Raw genomic sequence first — 19,219 nt, forward strand, 5'->3', positions numbered from 1 at the left:
CTCATTCTTGCGAATTAGAAAGTGTGACTCCATGCTTAGGAAGCTCCTGGGTACTGATTCAGCAAAAGCAGGACGGAAAACAGAAATATGGAAAAATAGGATCCAGGAAAATGGAGATCCAAATTGAGAGAGATTAACAGAACTTTTATTGTGATGGTGTGGGGAGATATCAATATAAAAGTCATCAAACCTAGGGATGAACCAATCTAGGTTGGATCAAGAAACTTCTGGAAAAAATTTCTTCCAAAAATGTGAAATTTATAGAAAAACTAGGGCTTCTCTGATAGCTCAGTTGGTAAAGAAGCCTGCAAAGCAGGAGTCCCTGGTTTGATTCCTGGGTCAGGAAGAACCCCTGGAGAAGGGATAAGCTATATACTCCAGTATTCTGGGGCTTCTCTTGTGGCTCAGCTGGTAAAGAATCTACCTGCAATTTGGGAAACCTTGGTTTGATCCCTGGGTTAGGAAGATCTCCTGGAGAAGGGAAAGGCTACCCACTCCAGCATTCTGGCCTGGAGAATTCCATGGACTGTATAGTCCATGGGATCACAAAGAGTTGGACATGGAGCAACTTTCACTCACTCATAGAAAAACTGTGACTAAATGATACGCATGCATACATGCTCAGTTGCTTCAGTCGTGTTCGACTCTTTGTGACCTTGTGGACTGTAGCCCACCAGGCTCCTCTCGTCAGAGATTTTGTGATCTCTGATGAATCAGGGATTCTCCAGCAAGAATACTGGAGTGGGTTGCCATTCCCTCCTCCAGGGAATCTTCCTGACCCAGCGGTCAAACTCTCATCGGCCTAAATCTCCTGCATTACAGGCAGATTCTTTACCCACTGAGCCTGGGAAGCCCACAAATGATGTGAGAGGTGTCTGTAAAATTAGGGAACAAATTAGGGCTAAATAAGTGTGTGTGTGGTTTAGCTGCTAAGTTGTGTCTGACTCTTCCAACCCATGGACTGTAGCTTGCCTAGCTCCTTTATCCATTTGATTTCTCAGGCAAGAATACTGGAGTGGGTTGCCATTTCCTTCTCCAGGGGCTCTTCCCAATCCAGGAATCAAACCTGGGTCTGATGTGTTTGGAAAACTAAACATTTTAAAAGGGCAATTATTAACTCTAAGAAAAATAAACATGCCTAAGAATGAAAAATACTCAAGGCATGCTACAGGGCTCATTTGGGAAGGCAGTCATATAATCATAATAGCTATCATAATATGAATATTAAATATTCATCTTAATAAAATTAGAATAGAAGGATAATGGCAACATGGGGAGATAGAAAGAGAGGGAAGGGATGACAGGCTTATGCATAAAAAAGAGTCAATCTTCCTCTTCCATATTATGAAGTAAATTGATAAAGTAAAAAAAAAGAAAAATTCAAAAATAGTAGTGATGTAGAGGTAATACTAATGGAGAAGGCAGTGGCACCCCACCCTAGCACTCTTGCCTGGAAAATCCCATGGACAGAGCAGCCTGGCTGCCGTCTATGGGGTCGCATAGAGTTGGACATGACTGAAGTGACTTAGCAGCAGCAGCAGCCACAGAGGTAAGAAGAGTAAGAGTTGCAAATGGTTGCCTCTAAAGTGGGAAGCAGGGAGTGCAATAGTGCTACACTTGTTTTAAACGGTCTGTGAGACTATTGCTATTTCTCTCTTTAAAATGTGTGCACAGAGTATGAAAACTTGCTCCAGAGATTGCCTGTGGGGTCTTCTAAGTAGTCATTAGTTGTACAAATCGTATTAGTATTTATGGTAGCTGTATATACTTGCATGGATTGCTTCCTCAGTGCCTGATATGCATTTCTGTTTCTTTCTGAAAATTGTCAACTGATTATTCAGTCAATTTGCTTAATTCTTATTAGTCCTGGTCCCTAGGATGAGACACTGTAGCTTCAGTGAACGTAAATCTCTGGACCTTATTTGACAATGTTCTATCAGAAAGCACAGTGGTGATACTTCAATTGATTTCAAGCACCTCTACCTAGAACTTCATAGCTCATTGAATCCTGTCATTTGGACTATAGCATTTTTTCAGTTAAATTTTCTGGGTATAATTTTTCAGGTAAAAATCTGTGGAGTGGACTAGAAACCTGGGTTTGTGCTTTGGCTTCAGAACTTACTTTTTCTATGATGTTTGGCCATAGCTTAACCAAGCTGAGCAAAGTTTATTGATTTTATAAAGTGATATTAGTAGTACTACCTACCACAAATGATGAAAAGTTAAATGAAATAATGCATGTAATGAGTTTATTGCAACAGTTGGCATTTAGTTAGTTCAAAGACGTATTAGCTAGTACTTTTACTGTCTTCTCAGATCCAAGCTTAAACATCTACCATTCCCCCTAAATTCCTCAGCCACTCTATTAGCCTACGGTACTTAGTTTCCAGATTCACCAACTGCCTCACATCTTAGAAATTTGGAGCTTGTGCAAATAGAATCAGAGGGGCTGTCTGTGGCTTTTCAAAAGTCTTTGAAACAAGTATGCAGATTGGATTTAAACAGTCAGCTTGAATTACCTATGAGGAAAAAATTTCAGCACTCACAAATATCTTCTGTAAAAATGACAAAAAAAAAAAAAAAAAGATCATGATCAAATATAGTAAAAGCAAACTAAAATTCGAAAGGTACATGATGGTTTAGTCACTAACTCATGTTGGACTCTTTGTGACCCCATGGACTGTAGCCTGCCAGGCTCCTCTGTCCATGGGATTCTCCTGCATTCCAGACAGACTCATTACCAACTGCTCTACAAGGGAAGCCTCCTCCAAAGGTATAATTTTGTCTTTTAATTTAAATATGTTTCATCTCTGCATAGCATTCAGGTAAAGACACAGAACCTGAATGGAAGACAAATATATTAATCCAAAAAACTGTTATTTGCTCAGTCATGTCCTACTCTTTGCGAGCCCCTGGACTGCAGCCTGCCAGGCTTCTCTGTCCATGGAATTCTCCAGGCAAGAATACTGGGTTGGTTAGCCGTTCCCTTCTCCAGAAGAGAGAATCCCTTTACGACCCAGGAATCAAATCTGAGTCTCCTGCACTACAGAAGGATTCTTTACTGTCTGAGCCACCATGTGGGCAAATATACAAAGAAAATGAGAATAAAAAATTCTGCACCAATCTGGAAATGGGGAACAGCAATAAACATAAGATTTTAAGAATAAAGTTATCCAGCTTTAAGAACAGTGTAAATCCACATGCATAACTCAAACAGTCACTAATAATCTAAGATGCAGCTGCAACTTGATTGCACCTGCAATCTCAGAGTCCTGAAGTTGCTGAAAGTTTCTAAAATATTGATGTGCTTTGCTTCTAATTTCACTTGGTCATTGCTTAAAAAAAAAAAAGATATTGCGGACAAGCAACGAGGAATTGTATAAAGGCAGAGGGGACATAGATTTTATAAACACAGTTTTAACTTGGGTCAATGTGTCTTACAGGGTATTTCTGCATTAAGATGCAGCTACAGTTCTGGATAATGTACCAATAAAAGACACATTATGACATTTTAAAGTTGAACCACAACTCATTTGTTTAATTATTTAAACATTATGTTTATGCAATAATAAAAGCATTTATTTGGTAAATTAATGTGTTATACGTTCTTCTTTCCCCCACTCATGGATTGGAATCCAAAAATTAGCTTGAGACATAAATGAAAAGGGTACTTAGACTGCCATCTAGTACACATTTTTCTGTATAGCATAATTTCCAAAGCTGTTTGAATAACATCTCTAGCACTGGAACAAACACACACTCAAAACACAATTACTTTTTTTTATGTATTGAAAATTGTATATGAAACATCCTTTTTACTCTTTGACCTAAATTCTTCTCCTAAATAATAATCTGTGAGAGTGTCATTCTGTCTATCAGTTTATTAGTACTTTATTCACTTGGTCCAAGTAAACAATTTCATCCTACTAGGGATTTTCTTCAAAAGCCTCAGTTGAAATATTTTTACTAACGTATTTTTTTCCTTCTCTAGAAAGTATACAAGGATTTGAGCTAGGAGTCTCTCAGGATTCAACATGCTTTGTATTCAGTAAAAATATTTCCCTTCTACAATGAGAAAGAACTGTAGCCCACCAGGCACCTCTGTTTATGGGGATTCTACAGGCAAGAATACTACAGTGGCTTGCCATGCCCTCCTGAAGGGGATCATTCCAACCCAGGGATCAAACCCAGGTCTCCTGCATTGCAGACAGAGTCTTTACTGTCTGCGCCACCAGGGAAGACCAAAAATACTCCAAGGGCTCTTCCCCACCCAGGAATTGAACTGAGTTCTCCTGCATTGCAGGCAGATTCTTTAACAACTGAGCTACCAAAGAAGCCTGATCTTAGGGAATTTTAATTTGAGAAGATAAGTTCAAGATAACAATCTTGTCTAGGCCACCAAAATGATTCCAAGCCAAGCACATTCCATTCTTTCAAAACCATCATTAGCAACTTTTGGTTACATCTCACCTCATGATTTATTTCAATTTAAAAAGGTTGTAAGAATTTAAATACTAAAAGAAACAAAACCAATTATATATATATACTTTAAGACATATGAAAACAGCTAAAGCTAGATTCCAAAAAAAAAAAAGGAAAACAATTGCTTTAATTCTATTTGCTTTAAATATATGTAATTATAATTGCTTTAAATATATTTCTTAGCACAAATAAAAATGGAAATAAATATTCAATTCAATAAATGAGTCAAATTGTCGTATTATTCAACTGGTATAAATTTTAATGCAATTTATCTTCCTTGCTTGCAATTAGATGCTGTCTTAAATTGATGTAAACAATTTCTTGCTCTTTCTTTTGGCCACACTGCGTAGTTTGTGGGATTTTAGCTTTGAGCCCAGGCATTGAAACCCTGAACCCGGGCACTCGGCAGTGAGAGGATGGAGTCCTAACCACTGGACCGCCAGGAAATATGGTCCAAAATTATTATTTCAAATGTGTTTAAATTATATACTATTATGCATATCCATTGTTAATTATGCAAATAATTTGATGGCGAAAGGGTAGTTAAAAGTCAACATTTTATAAAGATTCTTTTTGTAAACATTTATGTTAGTTTTTTAACATTTTTATTTAGTTTGTTAGCATGGCTGCACTGGGTTTCATTGCCACTCATGGGCTTTTTCTAATTATGGTGAGTGGGGGGCTACTGTCTAGTTGCCGGGTGTAGGCTTCTTATTGCAACAGTTTCTCTTGTGGAGTACCGGCTCTAGGGTGTAGGCTTAGTACTTGGGGTGTGTGGGCTTAATTGCCCTGAGGCATGTGCAATCATCCCAGACCAGAGCTTGAACCCATGTCCCCTGAATTAACAGCTGGATTCTTAACCACTGGACCACCAGGGAAGCCCTATTGTTGACACTTACTGTGCGTTTAGTAACCTTCATCTTCTAAATTTCCCCAAAATAAAAAATAAACACAATCAAAATATGAAAATGTTTTGCACTAATTCTTAGAGGTTGACTAATATCTGAGAACATGATATGAATAATTTACTTGCAAAATTTTCAAATTAGTATTATTCAGGCTGCAGAATATTTCTTTCAATAAATAATTGAATATATATGATTCCATTTTCTATCAAGGTGTATAGGCAATCATTGATTAAGATTATTAAAGCCATGAAAGTTGGGTTCATCTTATAACTTAAATGCCATCATAAGATATAGTATCTAAGACACTAGAACTCTGAGGAAGTATGCAAGTGTGGATATAAAATAGATAACTCAGACTGGCAGTGTATTTTGCCTTCAATGTAATTTTTTATCTTTACAACTAAGATAAAAAGAAAGGAATGTTAGTGGAGAATATTTATGACTTGAAAAATTTTACATAAAATTCCATTCTGTGGCTTCTTTTGAAAAATTGATTATATTCCTACATGGTGACAGTCAGAGGAAACTGAATAGTCAGAGCCCTATTCAGGCAGGATAGGCAAGCTCACATGTCACCACCAACTCTCTACTGTTTTTTCCTAATATGTTCTCTCATCTGCATGGCCATATGGGCATATTATCCCCATTTTATATCTAAGGAGAAAGAAGGAAAATGTTCAGAATTCGAAATACTGAGGTTTGGATCAAGTTCTTGGAGGAGGTGAGAATGCTGTAAGACAACAGTATTGGAGGGAAAGACTAAAACAAAAATATCCACACTGATGGTCGAAGTACAGAAAGTCATTTTTTCAAGAATATAAGCAACTAGAAATAAATAGGATGTGTTTTTATAGAACCTTTTAATGTTCACTTTCATTTCCTTTCGGTGTGCTTTGATACCCAAAACATTCAGAATCTTTTACTCTATATTTTATCTATTTCTAAGTCATTGAAATTGGTGGTCCATGTGGTAAACATAAAGGAACTTAGTATTGAGCAGAATATTCATTTAACCAGGAAAAACATTTCCCTTAAAGATTCCTGTACAAAGACTATAGTTTAAAAGGATTACATAGTTCCTAAAAATCCTGTAAATTATTCTTCTCCTAAGGTACATACAAATTGTTTATACAATAAAAGTGTCACAATGGAAGAAAAATGAACTGTATCTTATGCCATGGTTGGGTTATAGAAATTAAGCTCATTATATTTTCAAGTCCATTAGAATATTGTGATTCAAAGTGAAAGCTATATTGCTAAAGCATTAAGTTTTCTTTAGCCTTGGAGTGAACACCTATCTGGTATTGTCAAAACAATAAGATTTGGAAAATTCTCTTGCTCTTCATGTTTATTCATTTAAAAACCTCAAACAGAATTATTTTCCTGTGAATAAATATTTAAATTGATGATTATACACATAAGAAACTGGAAACTTAAAATAGATTTCTTAAAGAAATTATTTAATGGGAAGTGTCCCTTTGTATACCTGACATAGTAGAAATGAGTAAAGCTTAATATTTAAACAAAAGACTGTTTGAAGACCAGTCTTAACAATCTGGTTGAAATATACCATAATGACAGATGAATTTAGAAAGAAGAAATATGTATTTTCATCTGTATGTTAATTTTTACACAGCAAAAGAAACAAAGGAAGCCAGGAAATAGATTATTCTCTAAGAATTTTACTAAATGTGTCCTAATTCACTTCTGGGTGTGCATTTGGTGATCATAAGCATATGATTAGTAAGTATATGATTCAAAAGTATAATTCATATGCCCTGATATCAAATATATAGAGAGAAATCTATTTTAAAACCCAATTGCTAATTATACCGATGGCTGGATGGCGTCGCTGACTCGATGGACGCAAGTCTGAGTGAACTCCAGGAGTTGGTGATGGACGGGGAGGCCTGGCGTGCTGTGATTCATGGGGTCGCAAAGAGTCGGACACGACTGAGCGACTGGACTGAATTGAACTGAACTTGTGTATAGTTTAATAATGTAAAAAATGCTTGTGTTGTGTGCTTAGTCATGTCTGACTCTGCGACCCCTGGACTGTAGCCTGCCAGGCTCCTTTGTCCATGGGAATTCTCCAGGCAAGAACACTAGAGTGGGTTACCATGCCCTCCTCCAGGGGATCTTCCCAACCCAGGAATTGAACTGGGATCTCCTGCATTGCAGGCAGATTTTGAACCAGTTAAGCTACCAAGGGAGCTCACCACTCCCACCTCCCAAAAAAAAAATGTTTCATTGAGTCAAATTAATTCAACAAGCAGTTTGCAACTACCTAGTTAGTATATAGCAGGAACTCTATTATATATGGGAGATAACAAAATAAATATTCTATGGCATTTGTTATCAAAGTGTTCACATTCAAAAATTGGCATCAACCAATCTGGGAGATGATGTGGACCTTTCACTGTGGAAGTATATATTCTAAATTTTTAATTTATATGTATCATCATGAAGACTACAATACATTACTTTCCATTATGAAACTTGTACCTATGTCCACTGCTTATCTTTTATTCCAAGTCCACTTTTATTCCCAAAGAAAGGCAATGCCAAAGAATGCTCAAACTACCACACAATTGCACTCATCTTACACACTAGTAAAGTAATGCTCAAAATTCTCCAAGCCAGGCTTCAGCAATAAGTTGCTGCGATTCATGGGGTCGCAAAGAGTCGGACACAACTGAGCAACTGAATTGAACTGATAGTAGGCAGAGTAAATTCTAGCAGAGGATGTGGCGTTATTTGCCAAAGGTTAGATCTTTATCTTGCTCTGAAAAATTGAACATGATTTTCATGTAAAACATACTTAAATGTTATATTAGCATTCCCCAAATGTGTCCCCTTTTCATCTGTGTTGATAAGTATTCAAATATATCCACTGAAGACATTTTTACATTATTTCCTCAAATGTGAGCCAATTTTAATTTAGCAGGCAATTATTTTGAGTGAATGGAAGTGACTTTTTACCTAATTTACTCTGGTTAATATTAATTCCTAACTAGTAATTGCTTCAGCAACTGTAAAAATGAAGGAGCTTATGGGACCCCCTGCCTCCCTACCAAACACACTGGCAGAGTAATGCTGAACTTGAACCGCCTGCCATCCTCCTGGAGAAAAAGAACTGAGACATCAGTGAAATATTCTGTTCCCTTCCTGTAAAATATGTCTTATTTTCTCAGAGGACTTTCTAGAATGAAGGCAGACAGTGAGACTGAAGCAACTGATAGCTGAAAATTTAAGGAAATGATAAAAGACACATTTCAAAATGCTGAATCAGTGATTCATGTCTGTTACTTCTTTTAGACATGGTCCACAATTCACCTTTTAAAAAGAGCTTTTCTTCCATCCCATCTGTGAGTAAGGTGACCTCATAGTTTACTGTCTAACTAGAATACTGTTGAGAGTGAAATAGGGCAATAAATAACAGAGCTGAGACAACAGGCATAAAGCTGACTGTCCCTGCTAAAGTGCAATGGATGGCCTTCCTATCCATGAAGTGGGCAATATTCCCTCAAGATTCTAATAGTATTTACTGCGAGTTTTACTTGTTTGACATTCAGCACGTGATACAGGGGGTTCCTTATATTCTACATGTACCTTCTGTGGCCTTGAATTGTTTTATAATATCCTTTTGAGCAGAGAGGATGGCATTTATTTGTTTGTTTCTCTACATCCTAAGACAAGCACTCAGGAGATATGTTTAAGGCAGTGTGTGAACAGACTTAATGATTAATTAATGTTTGTTGAAGGAATCTGCATTAGTCAGGGCTCTCCAGACACAGCCAATAGTTTCTGCTATCTATCTATATGTGTGTGTATTTATATATGTTTATAAATAAATATATATAGTGCATATATAAAGAAATATGTTATAAGGGGTTGGCTCACATGATTATGGGGGCTAAGACATCGTGAGACCTATAGTTAAAAAGTTAAAAATCCAGGATAGCCAACATGTAGTTATAGAGGACCAAGGCCTGAGAACAAGAGCTCAAGGTATGAGCTCAAGCCTGAAAGCCAGTAAAGCCAACACCCAAGAACAGCTGAATTTTCAGTTTAATTCAGAGCCAGGAAAAGACTGATGTCTCAGCTTTGCAGTCAGGAATTTCCTCCTACTCATGGAAGAATTGGCCTTTATGTCTTGTTCAGGCCTTTAGCTGATTGGATAGGGCCACTCTCACTGGGGAAACCAATGCTCAGCCCAACGATGTAAATGTTAATGTCACCCAGCAGCGTGTTCACAAACACACCCAGAATAACATTTGATCAAACATCTAAGCACTCTGTGACCCCATCAAGTTAACACATAAAATTAAACATCACAAAATGTAACACATGATATTTGTAGTGATAGAAAGTGAAAGTGAAAGTGAAGTCGCTCAGTCGTGTCCGACTCTACGTAGTGATAGTGACTTCAGCTAATATTATCATATCTTTACCTGTATGACGTGATTTGGGCTAGGTGTACAATGGTTTATTTTTACTACAAGACAATTAGATCTTTGCTTCTGCTGGATTTTCCCAAATTTGCTAGAACCATATTTTTTAATATTCTTAATGATAATAACTTAGGAACTGTGAATATACAGAAGTAAATTAGGAATGGTTTCTGCCTTCAGATCCCTAAAGGCTTTATTTGAAAGAAGAGATAAATACACATAAAGGATGAGTCATAGTAGAGTCAATAAATCATGTAATATTTGTAGTACACAGAGAAACTGCAGAACAATGTGGTAGAAAGTGTAAAACTTCTCAGCCTGAAACTTGCATGTAACTTTCATACCATTTCAGAGAGAACTGCATTTGAATCCAGCTCTATAATTGAACAACTATGTGAACTTTGACATTCAGAACTTAGACATTCATTCAAAATGAATAGTAATAAACTTTTGTCACATAGTTGTTAAAATTAAATGAATCATGGGACCAGCATGTAGTACTCAAATTACTATTTTAATAATTGTTACCATCATTATGAACATTATCTTTATTATTACATAACAGCTATGAGTTTTCTAAAGAATACTAAACACAAATGATTATTGTAAAGAGTAAATGACATAACATGTTTAAGTTTTTAGTTAATTTAAAATTATAATATAATTATTAACTGGAAGTAATATTGTCATTACTGTGAAACAGAGTGGAAATATGTTATTCTTTAATAAAGATGTGAAGAGCCAGCTCATTTGAAAAGACCCTGATGCTGGGAAAGATGAAAGGCAGAAAGAGAAGGGTGCAGCAGAGGATGAGGTGGTTAGATAGCATTATAGACTTAATGGACATGAACTTGAGCAAACCCCAGGAGACAGTGAAGGACAGGGGAGCCTTGGATGCTGCATTCCATCAGGTAGCAAGAAGCTGGACATGATTTAGCTACTGAGGCCTGGCGTGCTGCGATTCATGGGGTCGGGGTCACAAAGAGTTGGACACGACTGAGTGACTGAACTAAACTGAACTGAACTGAACTGAAACTCTTACTTCAAAAGTAGATTCAACATAAAATAGTAAATTCTTTGTGCAGGGAAATTCTTGCTGTCTAAGAGCCATTTAGAGGATGAATTCTCATTGTGCAGTTAATGTAGATATGGTGGAAAATCAAACTGAAACTGCTTCGGTGATAGAGATGTTTTCTAGACATAACTTTAAAATACATTCCTGTTATGTTCATCTGTCAAACACATTTCTTCCAAAGTAGAGGACAGATAAAAAATTCCTGATTTCTTGAGAAGTGGCTGCTTCATCATCAAGTTTTCAATTCTTTCACACTTTCAACTGGTATCCCTTCAAACTCCCCTTTCTACACATCAGCATTCACCAGTGACAAAGAATGCAGTTTCCTCATATAGCCTATTCCAAGTAATAAACTTTGCATCTAGTCTTTAGTCTTCATCTTCAAAGCACTTGACAAACATTAAATAATTAATCCACACAACACATGTGGGAAGTAGGCATATATTATTATCACCCTGACAGAACTCGAGGCTCCCTGAATTTAAATAAGTTGCCCTAGGCCACACATCAAGTTATTATCAGAGCTGAAATTAGTTGCTGCTTCCCATTCTCATTTTAAGACCTCACCATATCTCATGTCCTAATAAGAACCCATGTCCACTTTCTGCATAATTTTCATAAAGAATCAACAGTGTGTTGCAAATATGATTTGCATATTTGTATTTATCATTTTGGACACACATTTGAATCATTTTGATTCAGATTTAGTAATCAGTAATGATATGAAATAGATTTTCTTACAGTTTGTTCTGATAGTGACCAAAGGGCTTCACCTTTAAACGAGACATCAGATGATGGCTGCCCAGGAAGGAAATGATGCTATCTTCAACAAGTGAGTGGATCTGTGTTTCAAAATTCCTGTTTTTAAAATAGGGTTTTTCATATGTTTATCCTAACAGGTAGAAAAGATTTTCTGGTAAGTGCAAGGAATATTCACTAAGGAATACTTAGTAAAGTTTTAAAATGGAAGAAATATCTTCATTAGCATTTGTTGGACACCTAGTCCTTGCTAAGCACTGTGTGTGGCAAAGAATTAATCATAGTCTAAACCTCATGGGCTTAAGAGATAGTCTTATTAATATTCACTTGTAAATAGCTTGTACTTACTAATAAAATCCCCTGATGAAGTGCAGGTCATTCCTCCTACAATTCTTACACTCAGTATCTCAGAATGTGTACATTCTATAACTTCCAAGTTAAGGAGCTGTACAAGACAGAGCCGTGCCCTGACATTTATCACAGAATTAGCAGAAATGAGCCCTCATCATGCCCAGCTGATAAACAGCCTTTGGTGAGCTGAACTCATGTTGCTGGTCTGCTAATTGTCCAGCTATATTCATTTGGCGTTGCTGAGCCTCTAAACAAATTAAGGTTAATTGGAATCAGGAATGGATCAGCAACCTTGGTACTCAATCTGTTTAGCAGTTCTCCTCAACTCATTACTTTTCTTCTTTTAGCTCTTGCATGACCAAAGTGCCACTCATTCTACCTGCCTCTACTGTGACTCAATCTTATTACAAAATGTTTCAAAAGGGAATTATTTGGGGGACATGTGGCAAATCATAACTCAATAGCATCAAGAGACTCAACGTCTCCAGATGCACCTTGTGAATGTTGTTTTCATGTGTCTTTTTCAAGCCTCTATCTAATCCCTCAGGACTTTTCATTTTGTCATTTGGGGTCCTCTTTTGGTAGAACAGAACCCAATCCTGGAGAGGACTTCAACATATCCATCTGATCTAGCTCCTAGTCAGAGACTGTATTAAATCCATTTCATAGATTAAGTAAAGAAACTCCAAATGGGATAACAAATTTTCCCCAAATCTTTTACATAGGGCATTAGTATTTTGGTTTTCTGTTTCATAATTTAGTGACTTTCAACTGTGCTATATTGCCTCTGTACTTCTAATAGCTAATATTAGACAATCACTATGTTCCAAGCAATGGTGAAGTGCTTTCCATGCATTACATTAACGAATCTTTACAAGCTTTAATCCCATTTCAGAAGAAACACCCTTCATTGAATTAGCCTGATTGCACAGTCCCTACTACATATTCAATAACAATTATTCAACAGACAATCTGTAAACAATTCCAGAATCCACCTCCTGCCAGTTACTACTCTGAATTAAAATCAGGACTTTGAGACACAGCTCTGTGCTTTAGGAACATAGTGTACATCCCATTCAGACCTAGGCAATGAGGAATAGTGAGCATTAATACCCATCAGAATCTCTCTAAAGAGTATATTCTTGTCATCATGGGTTCATACAAAAATAAAAACACAGTGAGAATTATTTTATCAATTTCAAAAGTAAGAATCTACCAAGTTATTGAGGTAATTATGATTCAGTTGCTTTTCTTGGCAGAAGGAAACTATATACACAGTAGATCCTATTATAACCATATATTGGGGCTCCATATACTTTCAACAAGTCTCTTCTGTCATTGTGATGTCCTCCCCTCATTGCCCTCCTCTTGACACTCTTCTGTTCCCTTTACTCCCCAGATTCGTCCTTGTTCTTCTCAAGGGCATTCAATTCAGAAGCAGACATATGAAAGCGACATCCTATATATTACTATCTTCTCTGCTCCAAACCACATCCTTTTCCGCTACATCCCGATGTATTTATGAAACTCTGAAAGTCATGGAGTGATATTTGCCACATAGAACCTGGACATTGGGCCTCTGATGTAATTATTTCTGATGCATTTCCAGCATGGACTATTGTATAAATACCAAGAAAGTGCATTTCTTACTTATACTTGTATACATTGTATCATCTTCCTAGCCAAACATTGTGCACGCATGCTCAGTCATGACTGATTCTTTGCAACCTCATGGAGTGCAGCCTGCCAGGCTCCACTGTCCATGGAATTTTCCAGGCAAGAATACAGGAGTGGGTTGCCATTTCCTTCTCCAACAATTCAATTATTATTCATCCTTTGAAAAACTTCTAAGCTAAAATTATGAAATTGCTAGGGGAATTAAAAGATGCTTAATTGATTTGTGCCAAATGTAAAATTTATAAAACTTCTGACTGTCTAAAGGTATAATTCTCAAAACCTATGTGAGTTAGAATCAATTGGGACTTTGTAACAAATTTCTGAACCCCACGACCAAAAGTCTTAATTAGGCTGGCTTACATCTGACAGAATCAACTTTTTAATGTACATGAAAGCTTTTATTTATAGAAATATTTTTATTTTTTAAATTAAAAATCAACTTATTAAAGTAATGAATTAAGAAATGAAGATTCTATAGATGCTTTGCTGAAGTATCTGTTGCTGTTTAATTGCTAAGTCATGTATGACTCTACAATCCCATAGACTGTAGCCTGCCAGTCTCCTCTTCCTGTGGGATTTCCCAGGCAAGAATACTGAAGTGGGTTGCCATTTCCTCCTCCAGGGAATCTTCCCCACCCAAGGATCAAACCTGCTTTGTAGGCGAATTCTTTACTACTAAGCTACCCAGGAAACTCAACTGAAGTATAACTGACATGAAATAAATTGCATATGTTGAAACTGTATATTGGACAAGTACCCCCATGAAGTATCACCACAATCAAGATAGTGAATACATCCATCACTTCTCCTCACAGTTCCCGTTCATATTTATAATTTTCCTTTTCCTCTCTCTCTATGCCTCATCTCCCATTGCTTCTGCTGCTGCTAAGTCACTTCAGTCGTGTCCAACTCTGTGCGACCTCATAGACAGCAGCCCACTGGGCTCCCCCGTCCCTGGGATTCTCTAGGCAAGAATACTGGAGTGGGTTGCCATTTCCTTCTCCAATGCATGTAAGTGAAAAGTGAAAGGGAAGTCGCTCAGTCATGTCTGACTCTTAGCGACCCCATGGACTGCAGCCTACCAGGCTCCTCCATACATGGGATTTTCCAGGCAAGAGTACTGGAGTGGGGTGTCATTGCCTTCTCCCATCTCCCATTATTGGGCAATAACTCATTCGCTTTCAGTAAATCAATTACTGATTTACTTTCAGATATTAGTTACATTTCTAAAATTTTATTTGAATGAAATTCTATATGGAATAGGTTCTTGGTTTTTTTTTTTTTTTAAGGGAGAGATGTTTGGCTTTTTTCACTCAGAATAATTAATTACTTTTGAATTTATTCATGTTATTTATGTATTAATAGCTTATTCATTTTTCTTTCTGAGTAATATTTTTACATTATCTGAATATACTACAATTGATTTATGCATTTGCCTGTTGATGGACTTTTGGATTCTTAACAGATTTTGTTACATATAAAGTTGATATAAACATTTTTGTACAGATCTTTGTTTCCACAAATGCATTTATTTATTTTTTGGAAATAGCTACATGTCATAACAATAGTCATGTGGTAAACAGGTTATGTTTAATTTCTTATGACGCTGACAAATTGTTTTCCAAAGTGGTTGTACTATTTTACACCCCCTCTTAGTAGTATATGATAATTCCTTCTGCCTCATATTCTTACCAACACTTGATACTGTCAGCTTTTAAATTTTAAACTAACTGTAAGTCCAATAAGCGTATAGAAGTTTCTCACTGTGCTTTCAATTTTCAATTCACTCTATAATGTGGAGTCTTTCATGTAGTTATTTGCCAACTGTGTCTCATCTTTATTGAAGTATCAGTTCAAAGGTTTTGTGCATTAAAAAGTAGATTATCAAATATAGAATTTTCAAATATACCTCTTGGATTCTCTTCGGTTTTTAATTCATTGAGTACTTTTATAGGAATCAATTTGATTTTTACAAACTGTTGTCTTGTTTCTTATTTAATAATTGATCCATGCCATTCTGGATCAGTTTCAATTGAGTATTCTTTACATTATGGCTGGCATTCTCCTGCCTATTTGCATGTGTGGTGATTTTTGTTTCAGTTGAGTTCAGTCGCTCAGTCATGTCCGACTCTTTGTGACCCCATGAATTGCAGCACGCCAGGCCTCCCTGTCCTTCACCAACTCCCGGAGTTCACTCAGACTCACGTCCATCGAGTCAGTGATGGCATCCAGCCATCTCATCCTCGGTCGTCCCCTTCTCCTCCTGCCCCCAATCCCTCCCAGCATCAGAGTCTTTTCCAATGAGTCAACTCTTCGCATGGGGTGGCCAAAGTATTGGAGTTTCAGCTTTAGCATTAGTCCTTCCAAAGAACACCCAGGACTGATCTCCTTTAGGATGGACTGGTTGGATCTCCTTGCAGTCCAAGGGACTCTCAAGAGTCTTCTCCAACACCACAGTTCAAAAGCATCAATTCCTTGGTGCTCAGCTTTCTTCACAGTCCAACTCACAGATCCATACATGACCATTGGAAAAACCATAGCCTTGACTAAACAGACCTTGGTTGGCAAAGTAATGTCTCTGCTTTTGAATATGCTATCTAGGTTGGTCATAACTTTCCTTCCAAGGAGTAAGCATCTTTTAATTTCATGGCTGCAATCACCATCTGTAGTGATTTCAGAGTCCCAAAAAATAAAGTCTGACACTGTTTCCCCATCTATTTCTCATGAAGTGATGGGACCAGATGCCATGATCTTCGTTTTCTGAATGTTGGGCTTTAAGCCAACTTTTTCACTCTCCTCTTTCTCTTCATCAAGAGGCTTTTTGGTTCCTCTTCACTTTCTGCCATAAGGGTGGTGTCATCTGCATATCTGAGGTGATTGATATTTCTCCCGGCAATCATGATTCCAGCTTGTGCTTCTTCCAGCCCAGTGTTTCTCATTATGTATTCTGCATATAAGTTAAATAATCAGGGTGACAATATGCAGCCTTGACGTACTCCTTTTCCTATTTGGAACCAGTCTGTTGTTCCATGTCCAGTTCTAACTGTTGCTTCCTGACCTGCACATAGGTTTCTCAAGAGGCAGGTCCAGAGGTCTGGTATTCCCATCTCTTTCAGAATTGTCCACAGTTTACTGTGATCCACACAGTCAAAGGCTTTGGCATAGTCAATAAAGCAGAAATAGATGTCTTTCTGGAACTCTCTTGCTTTTTCAGTGATCCAGTGGAGGTTGGCAATTTGATCTCTAGTTTCTCTGCCTTTTCTAAAACCAGCTTGAATGTCTGGTTAAGATTTTTGTTTGGATGCCAGCAATTGTAAGTTTTGCCTTTAGTATGTTTAAGATGTGTTCATGCCAATAAATTTCTTGAGCTTTTTTATGGGAAACCACTAGGTAATTTGCAAGCAGTCCAATCCTTTTAGGTCTGCTTAAGGTTTGTTTGGCAAGATCAAGGTATCAGTTCAGTTCAGTCACTCAGTCATGTCTGACTCTTTGCAACCCTATCAACTGCAGCATGCCAGGCTTCCCTGGTAGCTCAGGGTATCATAAAGGGTTCATCTTACCCCACTGGTCTTCTCTGGTAGCTCAACTGGTAATGAATCCACCTGCAATGCAGAAGACTTCGATTCAATTCCTGGGTTGGGAAGATCCCCTGGAGCAGGGATAAGATACCCACTCCAGTATTCTTGGTCTTCCCTTGTGGCTCAGATGGTAAAGAATCCGCCTGCAATGTGGGAGGCCTAGGTTCAATCTCTGGGTTGGGAAACTTCCCTAGAGTAGGGTATGGCAAGCCACTTCAGTATCCTTGCCTGGAGAATCCATATGGACAGAGGAGCCTGTCAGGTTATATGTGCCTCTTTGTTTGGCAAGATGAGGGCATAGTCAAGGGTTAATTTTTCCCCACTACCGATGCAAGAACTTTCTTAGTGATCTATGCCATGGGCTGTAATTTGTAAGATTTTCCACTCTAGCTGCTGGGAACAGTACTGTTCTAGACCCAATGTGAGTTCAAGTATTATTCTTTCTGATCTTTTCAGATATTTCTTCCTCAGCCTTGAATAGTTTCTGCATATATGTGCTGATCAAACCTCAGCTGAAAACTCCAGGGAATCCCTCTCAGGGCTCTGCTTGTTTCTCCAGGCAACTCTTTTTTGTCTGGTATTCTGTCCTGCAAAATGCGGCTGCCTTGGCCTCCCTGAACACTCAATGGTGTCTCTGTAACCCAAGAAAAAGTCTGGAATGTGTTTCCCTTGGTACAGCCTAAAAAATTGTCTCCTAAAAATAACCTGGAGCAATTACCTCATTTATTTCTCATCTCCAGGCTCATTGGCCTTTGTTGCCTAATGCCCAATTTCTTTAAAATTGTTTTCACATCACTTGCCTGGTTTTCTAATTGTTTCAGAAAGAAAAGTGCCTTTGATCCTCTACTATGCCACCTAAATTACATATTAAACTTTTAAAATCAATTCATAATCTTTTCTTGTAATTGTAAATACAATAAATATTTAACAATCACTTTATTTTTGTTTTATATTTTATTCAAACAATTATCTAGATATAGTAAATACTTTAAAATTTGTTGAATAACAAGATTCTTTATTTTAGTTAATTCTATATTTATTTTTAATTGGAGGATAATTGCTTTACAATGTTGTTTGTTTCTACCATACAACACCATGAATAAGCTATAAAAATACATAAAAGTGGTTTTTGATTAATATTTTGCCTAATTTATAACTGTATTTAACCAAAACATCTAATCTACATTTATCATTTTAAATATTCAAATTGCATGCTCAGTAATATCTGACTTTTTATAACTCTTTGGACTGCAGCCCACCAGGCTCCTCTGTCCATGGGCTTTTTCAGGCAAGGATACTGGAATGGATTGCTGTTTCCTCTTCCAGGTGATTTTCCTGACCCAGGGATCAAACCCTAGTTTCTTGCATTGCAAACTGATTCTTTACCTGCTTCCCTGATGAGGGAAGCAAACTTTATCTATAATTTAGCTATCACACTGAGAGTATTCTCAGTGCAGATATGAAAGCATATTGGTGTGCTGTGCAGGAATTGCAAAGCTTATTGATCTCCTTTGAGCTCAGGATGGCTGGGTGGGACCTTGTGTGTATATGTGCACAAAATGGAAAACAGCAGCACAAACTCTTCTAACAAACAAAATTTTCACAAATTCTTAAGTATTTCTTTACCCCTTGTTGCTCAGTTGCTCAGTCATGTCTGACTCTGTGACCCAATGAACTGCAGCATGCCAAGCTTCCCTTTTAGCCCTAGTGAATTATAAATATATTAATAGTAAATATTAAACTTTCAAAGTTATTCCCATGTTCTCAAACACTAGACATATTCTTAATTCTTAAAATCTCAACCTATAATTAATTGTTTCCTTACACATTTTAAATTGAAATTACAACTGAGACACTATAACAAAAATAAAGAGCACAAGCACTTTACCAAAAGCAGACAGATTTTTTTCCTTCACATAAAAGTATTCATACTGT

The sequence above is a fragment of the Capricornis sumatraensis genome, chromosome 7 (genome assembly GCF_032405125.1).
Source record: "Capricornis sumatraensis isolate serow.1 chromosome 7, serow.2, whole genome shotgun sequence".
Classification (NCBI taxonomy): Eukaryota; Metazoa; Chordata; class Mammalia; order Artiodactyla; family Bovidae; genus Capricornis; species Capricornis sumatraensis.